Here is a 16,410-nt window from a genome sequence, read left to right as displayed (position 1 = left end):
CCAACTTCGGTAGGTGGTGTTTTCTCTCGGCAGCCTGTGCTGACAAATCCAGCAGATTGTACATCTTAATAATCGGGGGGGGGGGGGCATTGCAATCTTAGTGACAAGAGCCTCTTGCTGTCCGAGTCCCAGCACCAGTGAATCAAGCAAGTTAATGCTGGAGTGCTCCGCAAAATGGAGTGGAGTAACCTCCCTTCCGCTGCCGTAATCGCCAGTGAGTAGGGTAACCACCGCATGTTTTTATCACACTTGTTTGAAGGACCGAGAAGTCAGCTTGCCAAAAGTCAAACTTACGCTACCGAACCCCATGATCTTTCTATGAGTGTCGCTTTTCAGGTTGGTATGACTTCCATCTCCCTAAAAAGAGCTCTGATCTCCAGAAAGCTTTGTGCAGAGAAAGGGAACCATGGGAGCTGGATGACATTTAATCGACCCAGAAGCTTCTGAAAATTCCAAAGTCAGCATTATGTGGAGTTATCTGCCACTTACGGGAACCAACCCATAGCAAGTGGTTCACCAAGTCTAAGAGTCAGTGACCCATAGCAGCCGGAGAGACACAACCCCTTGCAGTGGTTTTGGAAGAAAATCTATCAAGATCCTGGCAGGAAGAGCCTTCTCAGGCTGGATGTCGGATGGGAATTTCTAGGAGAACATGAGCAGGGTTTTTAAGAAGGCTGCGGAGGATGTAAGAGTACCCCACAGGTAAACACTAAAGGGCTAGGACCATGGTTACCCTTGGTTTGAAGTGGAAAAGGAAGGAGACCTTAGGGGTCTGGAGAGCATCCGCTAGGAAGGACCCTGGAGGAAGCCATGAATGCTGCTGAGAGCCACAGGCCAATGATCTATCCGTGTGGCTCCGCCTCCTCTTCTCATTTCCATAGAGCTTAATCCAGCATTCACAGCTACACTTAACCCAAACACAGCCAAGGGCAAGGGAACCCCCTCCAGTCAGCCTACAGTGTATGCACACCCCACGGAGAAGGGTGGAGTGGATCTCCATGAACAAGCTGAAGGGATTACCCTGTTGAGGTTGGAATGTGAAATGACTCCCATAGGCTCATAAGCTTAACTGCTTGGTTCACACCTGGAGCGGGCCTTGAGATGGGGCTTAGCTGAGGGGACGGGTCCCTGGACGAGCCTTGAGATGTCTTAGCTTGCCCCACTCCTGTCTTTTTTCCTGTCTGTGGGTGCAGTGAGTTTGCCCCCCATTGTTTTGCTTCCCGTGACTCGTTGAGCTCTGTCACGATCCGCCTGACTAGCTCACCACACTACTCTTGGCCCATTGGCCATCAGAGTCGTTCTTGGTCTAATGAGGCAGTTCCACAGAGTTTATCTGATAATCAAAGGGGTTTGTTTTGGGTTAACTCACAACAAGCAAAAGGAGTTGGTCGCAGGGTCCAGGAGGGGTGAGACTCGGTCCAAGATGGTTCTCTGGAGAACTCTGCCTTGGTACGCAAGACCAAGAGGTAGCCAAGAGAGGGACGTGCGCATTCCAGGTCTTAAGGGCTCGGCCCTGAACCACGCCTTTCCCGGGGCGGGGCGGGGGTAGCGGGGAGAGCAGGTACCCAGCAGTTACCTGCTGCCTGCCAGGGGTGGTGCTTCAGGGGTAAAGCACAGACAACCAACCCCCTACACTGGTCCAGCACTGTCCATCCTCAGATCAAGTGCCCCCTTTTGAGACTTCTGCCCACCCAGAGTTTCTACTCTACTGTCCATTTTCCATTTTTACACACACACACACAGGGCTCCACTTACTTCCTTATCACCTTGGTGGTTTCCCTGTGTCTCTTCCAGTTTCTCAGGTGGTGAACACACACACACACACACACACACACACACACACACACACACACTTCCTTAACTACCCTGTGTGTGTATTGGCAGCAGTATAAGAGCAAGGTGGGATGCCACTCTCTTCTTCAGTCTGGCTGCAGTGGGATGCCATCACTTCAGTCCAGCTGCAGTGGAATGCCGCTCAAGGTGATTTAGCCAGGGTATGATATGATTCCCACCTTAAGACACACTTGCTCGTAAGTTCAGTGGTCGGTAAGAAAGTGTGGCAGAGAATCAATTGTATCAGCCAGAAGGCTGTGGCGTGGGACTACATGAGGCCAGAATGTGGCATGGGCCGTGGAAACAGGCAGACTCATGATCTGGTTCAGAGCCCATGTTCAGCAGATCTGCCGATGAGTTCCATGTGGCCTGCGAAGGGACGATGATCAACAAAACTTGTGGGTTTCCTGGAAGCGAACGCTGTGATGCTAGGGTGAGCACACTGGCCTTGGGGTAGATTGTCTGAGTCCAAATACCAGCCCTCATTCTTAGCAGCCTTTCTGTCTTAGCAAAACTAACTTTGTGGTGTCTTGGTTTTCTTCTCTCCAACATGGGAGAGACATCACTGTCTTCCCTCCCGGAATGTGGTGAGCTCTGCGCTTAGGCAGTATGACTTGTGTGCTGGCACAGAGCACACCTGACTAAGCGCTGGTTGTTGTTATGTCTGAGACAGAGAGACTGGGAAGGTATTAGAATAGAAGGGGAGGGCGCGGATGTGAGGGGACCCATCAAGATTTCACTCTTGAAATACTGAATTGTTTGTTGAAAATACAGATGAAAAGACTGCAGTCTTGAGATCAGAGGAGAGCCCTATCCAGAAAACTCACAATGTGAAATCACCAGCATGAGGCTGATTTAGAAACATGTACATGGATATCCCCAGGGCAAGAGAGGCCGAGTCCAGAATTAACCCTTGAGTCCAGCTTGGGGTGGAGAGTTAGCCCCCGAAAATGAACCTGGGGGAAAGTGTCTGTGTGTTACAAGGGGGACTCGGAGAGGATGAGGCAGGAGAGGACAGGACAAGGAGGAAAAAGGAAGCTTCTCAACTTGGGGCACTGATGGTGTATGAGGAAGGCCTCCCTTGGGTCTGGTGCCATGGCGAGATCATTAGGCCACTTTTGCGAGGAGGACAGGCCAGCACAGTTGGGTAAAGGGACAGCTTCACTGAACTGGGTGGGTTGAGAGTGAGGAGAATGTTTAAAGAGAACTCCTTACAAACGGCAGTCAGGGACTGGGCAGCCCTGCGGAGGTGGGTGTTCCATTTTATTTCACAGCAAGCAGAGAGAACAGGAAGTAAATGGGAAGCTGGTCATCCCGGAGAGGTAGAAGACGGCTTGGGAAGTGACGTAGTTCAGATGTGCTAAAGAGCACAGCAAACAGGAAGACACCAGCCTTTAAGGATAGGTTGCACAATGCTCAGGAAAAAAACAATAACAAGACACTGTGGCATTGTCAGATGGGCAATTTGTGTTCAATTTAACTTTCTCCCTCCCTCCCTCCCTCCCTTTGTTTCTTTCTCTCTTCTTATTTTTGAGACAGGATCTCATGTAACCCTCGCTGGCTCACTACATAGCTGAGGAAGAGCCTGTGTTTCTGAACCTCCCGCCTCCACCTCCTGAAATCAGGGATTACAGGCGCGCACCACCGCATCTGGTTTATGCGGTGCTAAGGATTGAACCCAGGGCCTCATGCATGCTAGGCAAGCACCCTACCAACTGAACCCCTTAATTCAGTCAGTAATGAACTTCGAAGTAAAGTAGTCTGCTGAGAATGAAAGCAGAGGAAGTGTGTGGAAGGTTCCAGGCAAAGGGAGGTATGTAATAACTGTGATGGAAAATGGGAGTCTACGCAAGAAAAAAATGGTGTGGCTGCTGATTGAGTCCCTGTCTGATATTTGAGATCCTACATTTCCAAAAGAGCTGCTGTGCTTGATGGGTCGGTTTTCTTTGTAGGACTCAGTTGTTAGGAATCTTATATTATAAATGTAAGGATACTCCGGTGGACTTCAAACTCAGGGGTTACATTCTAACTCAGAAACTACTAGTCTGCAGCAGCCACACATGCATTCAAGGAAGCAAATTTGGAATTTTACAGAAGACGTGGCCAAACTTTCATTACTTTAGACTGCACTAATAGACACTTCCAAAATGAAGCAGACAGTCGGGGACTAGAGACTCTTCATCCTATGTGACTTTCTGAGAAAGCCATTGCAATTGGCCACCATTCTAAAAGGGGCCAAAGGGATGCTCCAATCAGTTAGATCTCTATGGACCAACTTCCAAACCGAAAATCATGCTTAAGTGTGGCAAAGCCGCTGGCGTGGCTTTAACAGTCTGCCGGATTCCTAACTGGCCTCGGCTTAGTTCACAGGAATGTGTATGCACAAGTAGAAACATATCCTTTGAAAATGTATGTGTACAAGTGGGAACACATACTTTGCAAACCATGTGAGTGGGAGGGTGGTGGCTGCTGTTCTCATTGTGGAAAACAAGGAAGTGTTTTCAACCTCAGTTCTTTTCAGACTTGTGCACATACTTCTGGGAGCAGGACAGTGATTCTAGTACGTTCTCTTCTCAGGTTACCTGTAGAGAAAGGCTTTTTGGGCCTGGGCTTTGTAACCCTACTCTGAGTGTGTTCTAATGTTCTTTGCCCATTATGGCAGGCAATTTCATGCTCCTGAGAGTGTGTAGACTCCAAAGGTGCCTTTATTTGATACAAAGGCCATCATAAAATGTAGCTTTGAAATGGGATCCATGCAGCTCTAAAATGGACTAGAGTAGTGATTTCTATACATAGGGAACGCCAGCATCCTGTTTCATGAAAAGAGATCTCCCGGAAAAGGCTCTGTGAGTAAAACTTTGGATATTTGTGGAGATTAATTCTGTTTAGGGGTGTTTTGACAACCGTCCCCCAATAGAAAAGGAGGGTGGCTTATTACTCTGTCTCATTCATGATGAGACAGCTGCTAAGACCTGTGGTAGGGTATAAGGTTGTTCACACACAGGCACATAGAAACACCCTGGGAGGGCTCTGTATTAGGGCTCTGGGCATGTGGGGACTCAGAATCTGTCACTCAGAATCATCTGACTCATGAAGGGTCAGCTGAGAGCCTGTCTTGATGCTATGAAATCAAACGGGCATCATGGATCGGGATAGAGTTGGAGATGTCACAGGCATCCATCAGTGTTCCTCGGCTCTGTGGCTTGTCCCTAGTCTGCTGTTCCCTAGTCACTCCCTCACTTGGTCCTACCTGCCAGGAACTCTCGTTCCACAAAGACAAAAACTGAGCGCAAGCTCCTTCTGTTTCCTCGTTTCTCACTCACAAGTGTTCTTCACGAGAGCTCTTCCACTGTCTGTCCTGGGGGCTTCTCTTTTGACTGTCAGCTGGGCCTGCTCCCTGCACACTCTCACATCCCCTCATGCACCAAGCTCCACCTTTTGTCCGTTGGTCCCTCCTCTATCACTTTCCAGCATCCTCATTTCCCTGCACCAGATCACCTTTCTATTTTGGATGAGGATCCTAGTTTCTGAAGCCTGAAATACAGTAGTAGCATCCTAGCTTCTCTTTTCTCCCTCTTACTCCAAACTCCATTGTAAACAAACAAACAAAAACAAAACCAAAAATGACTCATTCATTTTGTCTTTATTTTCTTCCAGAATCTTCCTTAGTTTGGATCCTCACGCTTTCTAATTGGGAGGGAGCCTTAGGACCCCTCAACTGTTTTCCTTGTTTAGTCTGCTGTCCTTAACTTTGTGCTCCAGGAGATGGAAATGGGTGGTCAACCCCCTCCTCTCTCTCTCTCTCTCTCTCTCTCTCTCTCTCTGTCTCTCTCTCTGTCTCTCTCTCTCTCTCTCTCTCTCTCTCTCTCTCTCTCTCTCTCTCACACACACACACACACACACACACACACACACATGCACTCTCCAGAATTGCCAGCGAACTTGGGAGCAAGGATTTCAGGAGAGGTGGGATACACCTCACTTTGTACTCAGCAAACTCTTCCAGTCATTTTGGAGTTCGGAGGTTTTTGAATCTTATCCTGAAAGACAAGCCAGGTCCTTTGAACTGGGGGATGTGAAATAGGCGCTAGGAGGCAAAAGCTTGCCTCCTGCTCAGTTCTAGTTCACGTTATGTTCCCCAACCAAGGGTTTTGTTCTTAGGGCATTGCGTCTCCGGTTGGCAGCCACACATGGTTTCTTGAATGAATATCAGAACCTACCTGGTTCCTGGCTCTCCCAGGGGCAGAATTGAAATCAATTTTTCTTTTTCTTTTTTTTTTTGTTTTCTTCCAGTGAGTTTTAGATGTGTATCCACATTGGAAGCAATGGGCTACCACTTTGACTCCTCAGAACAATCCTCTTTGGTAGCGGGGAGTCGTGTAAAGCTTCTTGAAAGCACAGGACCTGTGACACAATGCACTTGTGCTCCAGCCTTCTGCATCTCTGTCCCCTGTCACCGTTAGCCCTGACTTTACTGGGGAGACGACATTTGAGAGAGGCTTGTGGCTTCAGGAGGAGTTCGGTAAGTGGAGGATGAGAGGAAAGGTCTTTCAGGCTGAAGGAATGTTATAAACAAAGACACGGGAGATGGAATTACAAAGCATTGTGCCCCTGACAAAAGCAGAGTGGAACAGGCTGAGCACAAGGAAGGAGACCGTGGAAAGGAGTAGTGTGTAATCAGCCTTGAAGAGCTCGGAATCCGGGCTGTCGTTGAAAGCCCGCAAAAAGTGGTCGTCATGGTGTTAGGAGTGTTTACGTGTCACTGTCTCGGGGATTGCCACTTTGTGATTTTATTTCCCAGAGAAAGAAAAATTGCTGTCCGACCTCTCACCTGGGACTCCAGAGGGAGACTACATCCACATTAGCGCCCCAGGAAACACTCAGGGCTCCCTTAGACTCCACTGTGGATGATTGGTTGCTTTTGCTTGGCTTCTGAAGGCGATGGCATTGGTCGTCCCGGTATTGTTTACATTGGTGGGAGAAAGGCCCTTCAATGAGACCAGCTCCTTCTGAAACACTGTCTGCCCCTTACCTTCCCTCATCCACCTGACACGCCTTACCAAGAGGATCATTTTGATCTTTGCGATTGTGGACCGTGACTTCCTAAAGAAGACAGGCTGTTAGCATACCATTTGGTGTCCGGTTTTGAAGAGGCACCAAGACGTTTTCTATCCGATGGGGAGCCTTAACCTTCCTAAGTGGCTGCAAAGCTCAGTACTCCTGCAGGTGATCTAGTGTGATCCCCACTCTTTAGTTCAGCCTCTGGCTGTTCTGATTTCCCAGGGATAACAAAGAACTTTGAAAGAAGCCACTGCCAAGGCAGCCTGAGCTCACAGAGGAGCTTCAAATGCCTGCCTCTGGTTCAAGTGGATTTATTTGATCAGTTTAAAAGATTTGCTGCCCAGATTGGGCTGAGAAGTCTAAAACAAAGACTTAAGGAGGAGAAGCAAGGGATTTTAAGATCCCTCTTTTGTTTTGGTAAATTAATGTTCATATTTCTTGTTTAATTTTCATCACTGGATGTTGCGAGATGAAAGAAACAAGTCATTTTGTGACTCCCAGGGCAAGACACCTCTGCCTTGACTGATAATAAAAAAGAGCCGGATGGTAGGAAGGCCTGGAAACAGGGCTCAATCACTCCCTGCAATTACTGTGTCTTATTGATAACTAGCAGCTCCATCCAACAAATACCATCTCTGGAACAAAGCCTGTCACAGATCAGACTGAATCCATTAAAAGCTTTGATTAACATGTCCCTGGGGTGTGCTGGGGAAACTTTCTCCACCAAATGACAGCCTATCGCTGCTGCCTCTGACTGGCTCTGCTGAAACACTCTCATGTTTTAATCTAGTGCACAGTTTAAATTAAAAAACGGCAATGACTTTGTGTGACCTAAATATGAGCCTCTTCTATCCCGGGTGGATTTATCAACTGCTAACAGATTAAGTGCTCAGAGAAGCGACAATTAACCTGCCTGTGTGGTGGCTAATATTAATTATATTAATATTAATTATATACATACATAACTATATATGTATACACACATGTGTGTGTACACTGTTCATAGTGTGTGTGTATGTACACTGTTCATAATGTGTGTGTGTGTGTGTGTACACTGTTCATAATCTGTGTACAATCCTTCATTCTGTCCTTCAATGATTCCCAGAGAAAGGGTCACACTTAATTTGCTTCATTTAGTGCACACAAAGCTTTGTGTTTCTTGTTGGTGGAAAAGAAATTCGTTTGTGTTTGAGGAGCACACTGTTTACCCTCTCTAGTACTTCTGCTGTTAATGTTGTTGGTTTCTCTCTGACGTGGATGCTATTGTGAATGTAGCCTTTTAAGATGAAGATAAAGCTCACATTTTCCACCGTGGAGTTGCTAGGGGCAGGGGCCTACCTATTATCTACACAAATATGTCTTTTCTACCCTTTGGAAGCTATTCAGTCTTGATTGACTCTCCATGTGGGTGCATGTGCGTGCATGTGCATATATATGTGTATGCGTGCGTTCATGCGTGCGTGCGTGCGTGCGTGCGTGCGTGTGTGTGTGTGTGTGTGTGTGTGTGTGTGTGTGTGTTTTCTTCACTCTTACTATATACTTTCCTAAAACACAAATTTCAAATGGTCATATGTGGGGACTACCATTAGACCCACATCATATAGTCAAAAAGAAAAACAGTCTCTTGACCTATGGCACAGTTCCCACCATGTCCCTCCTTCCATTTCTTTCTTTCTTTCTTTCTTTCTTTCTTTCTTTCTTTCTTTCTTTCTTTCTTTCTTTCTTTATTTATTTATTTTTGGCACTAGGCCTTGAATCTAGGACCTGGCGCTTGCTAGCATGTACCTCACTATTGAGTTACACCCCCAGCCTTCTTCACAGTATTTAAACTAGGAAACTAGTAGAAGATAAATTGGCCTTTTATCAGCAGGATTCTTACCGCAAGTTTATTCCTGACAGCTACTCATTGTGGTAGAAGGGGGAAAGAAACTGAGCTCCTAGAACAAAGAGCAGTGAACTGGAGCACAGCTGTCCTAGGGACCCACAGTGACCGCCTCTGTGCCCGAGAGAGCCTTTCTCTGCCAGTGCCCAGGGGGTGAGCCGTGATTCTCCAGGCTCACTGCTCATCCCTGACTGGGGACGCATGGTACCTCCATCTTTTGCCACAAAGTATGAGGGCAAAGTAAGGAACTTTAAGGCAAGAGATCATTATGATTGGTCTTGAAAACAGAATTTTGTAGTTAATTTGATGTCTACGCTGTGAAGCAATGGCTTCCAGTGGTCCACATAGGCAGGGGGGTGAGTATCAGGTAAAAGATGGTAGGACAGGGTTTGTGAGGCTACCCAGTCTGACCAGATCAGTTAGAGTTTGCTAGAGAATCAGAACCTATAGGACACACACACACACACACACACACACACACACACACACACACACGTTAAGTCAACTAATGTTAAAATAGCAACAACAGCTGCATCACACCGGACAGGCCAAGAACTCAGCAGTTGCTCAGTCTTTGAGGCTGGGTGGCTCAGTACATTTACTACTCCCATAGTGGCGATCTGTCACAAAAGAAAGCCACAACTCAGTATTTGCTTAGTCCATGGGTACTTCAGCAATCACAATCTGGTGCCAAAGACCTGGAGGGTTCCTGGGGAGCTGCTGGTCCTTGGTTAGTGATGGAAGACTGGGAAGGCTGGATCTGATGTCCATGAACCAATAATCAACAACAGCTATAGATGAATTTCTAAACAATCTTATTAAATAAACACAGAGCCAAATACAGGGGTGCAAGCCATAGAGATCAGAGCAATAGCCACCAATGAACCTTAGCTCACCATGTCGCCATAGCTTCCCAAGAGAACCTCTTCCTGTCTAACCTGTGCCTTCATTGCCTTCCTGTTCTGCCTTCTCATTGTCTCTAAACCCAGCCACATGACTTCCTCATCACTGCCTGTCTATACAGACCTCCAGGTCTCTATGGTAGGTACTGGGATTAGAGGTGTGTGTCACCACACTTGGCTGTTTCCTTGAACACACAGAGACTCTGCCTGCCATGTGATCAGATTAAGGGCATGTGCTATCACTGCCTGACTTCTGTTTATGGCTGACTATGACCTCTGATCTCCAGGCAAACTTTATTTATTAACATACAAATAAAATATCACATGTCAGCACAAATGAAATATCAGCACACACACAGCAACAAGGTGAGTCAACTCAGCAGCCAGAGCGGAAGCCAAGGAAGCAAAAGACAGACACTCTCCTGCCACCTACATTTTCATAGGAGTTGCCACCAGAAGGTAGCATCCGTACTTGAGGTGGGTCTTCACATCAGTTATTTCAATCAGAAGAAGCATTTAGTTGAGGCCCCCTTCTCAGATGACTGTAATCTGTGGCACGTTGACAATAAAATCAACCATTACATTTTTTTCCCTTGAAAACTATATTGTGTTGTTTTTCTTTTGTTCCTACAACACTTGAAATCTCACCAGATTATAAATTTCACAGAGGCATGAATTTTGGAATCTTCCTCATAGTTGTGTTCCTAGACGGTAAGGAAGTCTAACTGGATAGTTAAAGCACCCGCATACATGTATTTATTGAGTGAATTTATTGACTAATCTATAAGCATTTACTTTGCCCTGGAGTAGCTCATAACATATCATCACAAAAATAAGATGACGGGCAAAAAATTAAAAAAAAAATTAAAAAGTCTTCTCATTAAAAAAGTTACAAATATATATATGTATATATATATATATATATAAAATGTGTGTATATATATATACATATAAAAGAAGAAGAAAGGAACACCAATAAAATATCACAGAAGTAAATTTTTATGGCATCAGGGATAATTGATAATTATTTACCAAGGATTATTTCCTGGGGTCTTCACCAATCTTCTACAGGGGTTCACAGAAGGTGTCTCTACACCATGTATGGAGGGACAACTCTCTGTGGTGGCTAGATCTTCTTTGTCAGGTTGTCTGGGTTTGCAGTCACCCAGCAACACACCGTTGTAGACATGTCTCTGAGGGCATTTTCCGAGAGACAGACAGATCCCGACAAGGGGTAGCATCATCCTATAGGTTGGGGTTTGGGATTAAGTAAGAAGGAAGGAAGCAAAGAGCCAGCTGTGCACTGGCATTCATCTTCCTCTGTGTCCTCACTGTAGACTCAGTGTGACCACACTCCCAAAGCTGTGTCTTCCGACGGTAATGGACTGCATCTCCTTTCAGACTGTGAGCCAAAATGTAGTTGTTTTTTTTTAAACCATTGCTTCTTAAATAATTTATTTTGTGTATTTGTGTGAGCGCATGAGTGTTTGCACACATGTGTCATAGTGATCCATTGCAGGTCAGAGAACAACTTCTACCATGTGAGTCCCCGCGTTTGAACTCAGATGTTCAGGCATGGCAACAAGCATCTTATCTGCTCAGTCATATCAACCAAAAGGTATTTTGTGATAGTGATGTGAAAAGTAACTAATATGTTGCCTTTCCTAAATGTAAACTGACATGTCCAGGAGCATGATAGGGAGAAGAGATTGAGTGGAAAATCCAAGGCACATTTGTCCAGGCACATTAATCTAATATTTTCCATCACTGCAAGGAATTTGATACTTATTTAAAAACTCTTTTCTGTAAACTGCATTAAATCCTGATGTATAAAAAATGCTCCATAATATCATTGCTTTAAATATTAGTGGGTGATGCCTTAGCATTTGTGTTATAGTAACACATTTGAGGCCAATAAAAGGGCTGGCTCTGAGTATAATGAATTTCCCATTGGATCAAGGAAGGCTGTTAGTGCATGGGATAAATGCATACCTCTGTCAGGAAGTATTTGTCTCCTTCTGTGTAGGTCACCAAGGAGTGTACTGTGCAAAAATATTGTGTTCTTGGTTCTTTGGATGGAGCCTCGTCTCTGGTGGAAGGCCCAACATTGTTGTCGACTTAGAGTTGAGAAAGGAATGAGCCAGGGCTCTTTTAGTTACTCCTTCTAGGTACTAGTGCTATCCAGTTGAGAAAGTCAGAATTGTAAGTCTATATAATTGTAATTGTATAGAATTATAATTCTATAAATATTCATTCTCACCAGGCTGTCTTTCTTGTGAAGTGAAAGATTTTTTTTTTTTTTGGTTTTTCGAGACAGGGTTTCTCTGTGTAGCTTTGTGCCTTTCCTGGAACTCACTTGGTAGCCCAGGCTGGCCTTGAACTCACAGAGATCTGCCTGCCTCTGCCTCCCGAGTGCTGGGACTAAAGGCATGGGCCACCACCACCCGGCTGAGTGAAAGATATTTTAATGCCTTGACTTAAAATCTTTTTTGATACTAACAAGCACTTTGGTCAGAAAAATTCTGTCTTTACCTACACAGTGTATCTAGTTATCTTGCATATAGCCAACAAGATTGCTAGTTCCTCTGTAGATGGAAGTTTTCCTGTGTCCCACCCAGTCCTGAAGCCGCTCAGACCCAAGAAAACACACAGAGGCTTATATTACTTACAAACTGTACGGCCTAATGGCTCAGGCTTCTTGCTAGCTGGCTCTTAACAACTTAACTCAGCCCATTTCTATTAACCTATGCATTGCCAAGTGGCTTGTGGCTTACGGGTATTTTCACATCTTGCTTCTCCTGGCAGCAGCTTGCAGTATCTGCCCCAATGTCCTTTCCTCTTCTCTCTCTCCAGTTCAAATGTACTGCCTAACCTTATTCTGCCTCACCATTGGCCAAACAGCTTTATTTATCAACCAATCAGAGCAACACATATTCACAGCGTACAGAAAGACATCCCACAGCATTCCTCTGATAGGGAGACTGTACCTCAGGAAATTCATGAACAAAACAATAACAACAAACAGTATTTTGTCAGTCTGCTGAATGGCTTTATTGATGAATGAATATTTTTTGAGAGTTGTGTGTGGTATGGTGTGGTGTGGGTGGGGTATGGTGGCTGTGGTATATACACACACGTGTGTACCACTGTGTATGCCTATGTGTGTGTATGAGGAGGTCAGAAGAAATGTCAAGTGTCTTCCTCTATCACTCTCCATCTAATTTTTTAGACAGGGCTAGGCTGACTGGCCATCAAGTTCCCAGGATCTCCTTGCTGTGCTTCATCTAGTCCCAATGCTGGGGTGACAGGAACACAGCCATGCCCAGCTTTTCTGTAGGTACTTGGCATTTGAACTCCGATCTTCTTCCTTTCATAGCACATATTCTTCATCTTCTAAGCTTGGAGAGTGACTCTTTAAAACAACTATACCATTATAGAGAAAATTATTCTGACACTACCAAAGTGATGGTACAGAATTTCTTCAGGACTCTTGTGGTGGGTATAGGAGTTGCTATTGCCATCTGATTGTGTGGTGTTGGGATACACTGGGCTTGCTTCTCAATGAATTGAAGAAAGGTAGAGGTAGGAGCAGGAATGGAAATCACTAGAAGGAAACAGCACCAAGAGAGGATTCTGTCTAAAGTGGTGTTTGATGGAGAGTATGCCTGGATGACTGGATTCCCAAAAGTAACTGTGGAACAGGAAGAATTCGAGTGGTAGAGAAAATGGTTGGGCATTAAGGGTGATGCTTTCTACAAACTGAAGCATCTTGGGATGCTTGTTGAAATTTGATTCTGTTAGACTGTGGCTAGAGGCTCTAATTCAGGCCAAGTTGAGTAGAGTGAAGTTACGTTACAGAGACATTCTTGGTCTGCACTCAATAATCATGTTATGATACCATCATAATGATTTGAAATAGACACCACTGTGATTCCCGCTTCCTAGGTAAGGCCACTGAGATCTTTCCAGAATCAAAGTCTTTGAAATGACTGAGCTGGGATATGAAAACTGGACATTGAGTCCCAGTCTATACACTGAGACACTTTTGTGTATTTTGTTTACCTAAGAATGTGTGACTCAGATATCCTATAGAGCATATAAACTCTTAGCTTCTCAGCTATAACATCTATAGACATTGACTGTGTGGTACATAGATGCCAAACACTGTTGCATATTCTTTTTGTTTTGTTTTGTTTTTGCTTTTTTTTTTTTTTTTTTTCGAGACAGGGTTTCTCTGTGTAGCTTTGGTGCCTGTCCTGGATCTTGCCCTGTAGACCAGGCTGGCCTTGAACTCACAGAGAGCTGCCTGGCTCTGGTTCTGCCTCCTGAGTGCTGGGATTAAAGGCATGCAACACTACTGCCCAGCTGTTGCATATTCTTAACTGCTCATGAAGGAGAATTACTTATTTATTATCCCCATTTCATACATGGGGGCATCATATATATATGTATACACACATACACACACATATATATGTGCATACATGCATAAATTTCTAATTAACTATTTTCTTCCCTCCCTCCCTTCCTTCCAAGAAAAGCTACTATCCATCTGGAGGAAGACCTACTGGGGCTAGGGTAATTTTTTTTATCTTCAAATTTGCTGTGTAGGTAAAAGATGTGATGAGTCTACAAATGACTGTTTGCAGATCTCAGAGGCACACAGTGTTGACAAAAGCAGCTGAGTCAAACAGAAACAGCAACAGAGGTGAAGAAAACATATGTTTATATATGTATTTAGGTATGTATATGTCTATATCTATCTATTTATTTGTCTTATCCATTTATCTATCTATCTATCTATATCCTGGTTCTATATGATTCTTAAGATTATCATGGGTAATTATCCTACAATAGATTTCTGCTTACTTTTGAAACTTCAGTGTAAGTCTGCAGTTGGTACACACACACACACACACACACACACACACACACACACACACACACACAAGCACATATCTGTACACGTGTATAAAATCGCTATGAGATCACAAAACATCATCCTTTGCAGTGAACTCAATCTTTGTCTTTCAATTGCTGCTCATTTTGAATACGGAGTTGATGTCTCTCGATGAGCCTCAGAAATAGTCTAAGCAGCAGCGAGTGTCCTCCATGGGAAGCTCCTGCTCTGCTCAGTTGTCAGTCAAGTGGTCTGGGGAGTACCATGACATACTCAGCATCATTGACACAGGAGCCATGTTCGTGCTGGAGACTGAGGTCCCTGAGGTGGCTGTAAAACAGCTCCCCAAATGTTCTCTGAATAGAAGATGGGCATGGCTAACAGGTCACCCCCAGCACAGTCTTCCAGCAGGTGTGAGTTTCCTTCCTAGCATGGCCACCTGGCTCTCAGCCTCCTTTGTTTCTATCCCAGTGCCAGCTTCTAGTTCGCCATCCCTTTCTTTCTTTTAGCTACAACCCATCTGGAGGAAAAACCTACTGGGGCGCAGGTCATTTTTGTACCTTTTAAAATTGTTGTGTAGGTAAAAGATTTCATCAAGCCTGTAAATGACCCTACTCAGATCTCAGAGGCACATGGCGGCATCCACAAAGGGCTCCTTGGTGAAAAAGCTGAGTCAAACACAGGTAGCCACAGAGGCGAAGAGGAGCATGTTCCAGCTACAAAACGGGCCCTCGGAATACAGATCTGCCCAATTATAATTCAAACAAAAACAAGCGAGAAACTGTTGTAGTTGAGGCACTCTTGGCTGAGCATCTGGGCTTTGCATGCATGCATGCATAATTAAGCTTCAGGCAGCTGCAGGCAGCTGCAGGCTTCTGCAGTGCAACAGGGCGGGCGGGCTGGCTATCATGCTACCCAGTGGTTGTGTATCAAGGAGCTCTTTTTAAATGCACACGAATGCTATGATTAAAAAGACACCAGCAAAAGTTAAACAGCGCTCAAGACATCAGTGAATTGTGATCCAGGTCACGAGGAAAACAATGGAAAGCGGCCTGGTTTCCTCTCTTTGTTCTACTTCCTCCACACGGATGAGAGCAGCACCGTGGACTTTGTCTTAAAATACACACACTCGGTAGATCAAAGGGATCCATGCACAGTTAAGCAACTTCCAAGGCACCACAGGAAGGGAAAACATTGTCTGCTTTATTTTGAAAGACAACAGAGAAAAAAATCACGCACATGCATTGGCGTGGTCTGATATGCAGATAGTTAGCTTTCAGAAGAATTAAATATTCATGGGATATACAAATCCCCCCCATTATATTTTTTGATATATACGAAGCCTTGCACTCAGTGTCCCTTGTGTTTACATAATAGACGGGAGTTCTTGCCACAGATTCTATCCCATAATGTCACCGGTCCACAGCAGAGCTGCCTTTGAGGGGCCAAGCAGGCAGGACCAGGGAGATCACCAAGGTGCTGGGGACATAGTCCACAGTGCTTGTTTCTCATCCCCAGATGCAGTGCGACACTGCTATATTGGTTATTTCATTGCTCACCCTTGTGTGACAGGGAATGAAAGGGATTTCTTGGGGGGCCTTTAATCTGATTAAGCACACAAGGGTGACTGACCACTGGTAAGGGTGAGATACCCAGGACAGGGTGGGCATTGCTGCATGCAGTGGATTTGCCATCTCTGAAACTCCCTACCCGCCTCCTTCTGGCTTTCTTCCCCAGCTCATGTGCCAACTCACACAGAAAACAGGATTCCAAGAGGGGTTTTGTTGAAGGGGGAAGATGAAAAGGATGGTCTTGCTCCTTATAGGAGGCTG

The 16,410-nt window shown here is 45.1% G+C and overlaps 1 long non-coding RNA gene across 1 annotated transcript; it reads left to right on the top strand.

Moving 5' to 3' along the window:
• The first annotated feature begins 4,354 nt into the window (after positions 1-4,354).
• On the top strand, positions 4,355-14,413 carry LOC119086229. The gene is made up of 3 exons (XR_005089453.1): positions 4,355-4,679; positions 6,127-6,355; positions 14,290-14,413. It is a non-coding gene; the product is annotated as an uncharacterized LOC119086229 (long non-coding RNA).
• The last annotated feature ends 1,997 nt before the right edge of the window (positions 14,414-16,410 follow it).

The sequence above is a fragment of the Peromyscus leucopus genome, chromosome 19 (genome assembly GCF_004664715.2).
Source record: "Peromyscus leucopus breed LL Stock chromosome 19, UCI_PerLeu_2.1, whole genome shotgun sequence".
Lineage (NCBI taxonomy): Eukaryota > Metazoa > Chordata > Mammalia > Rodentia > Cricetidae > Peromyscus > Peromyscus leucopus.
The sequence above is the reverse complement of the archived record's forward strand: the minus strand, read 5'-3'. Positions and strand labels throughout refer to the sequence as shown.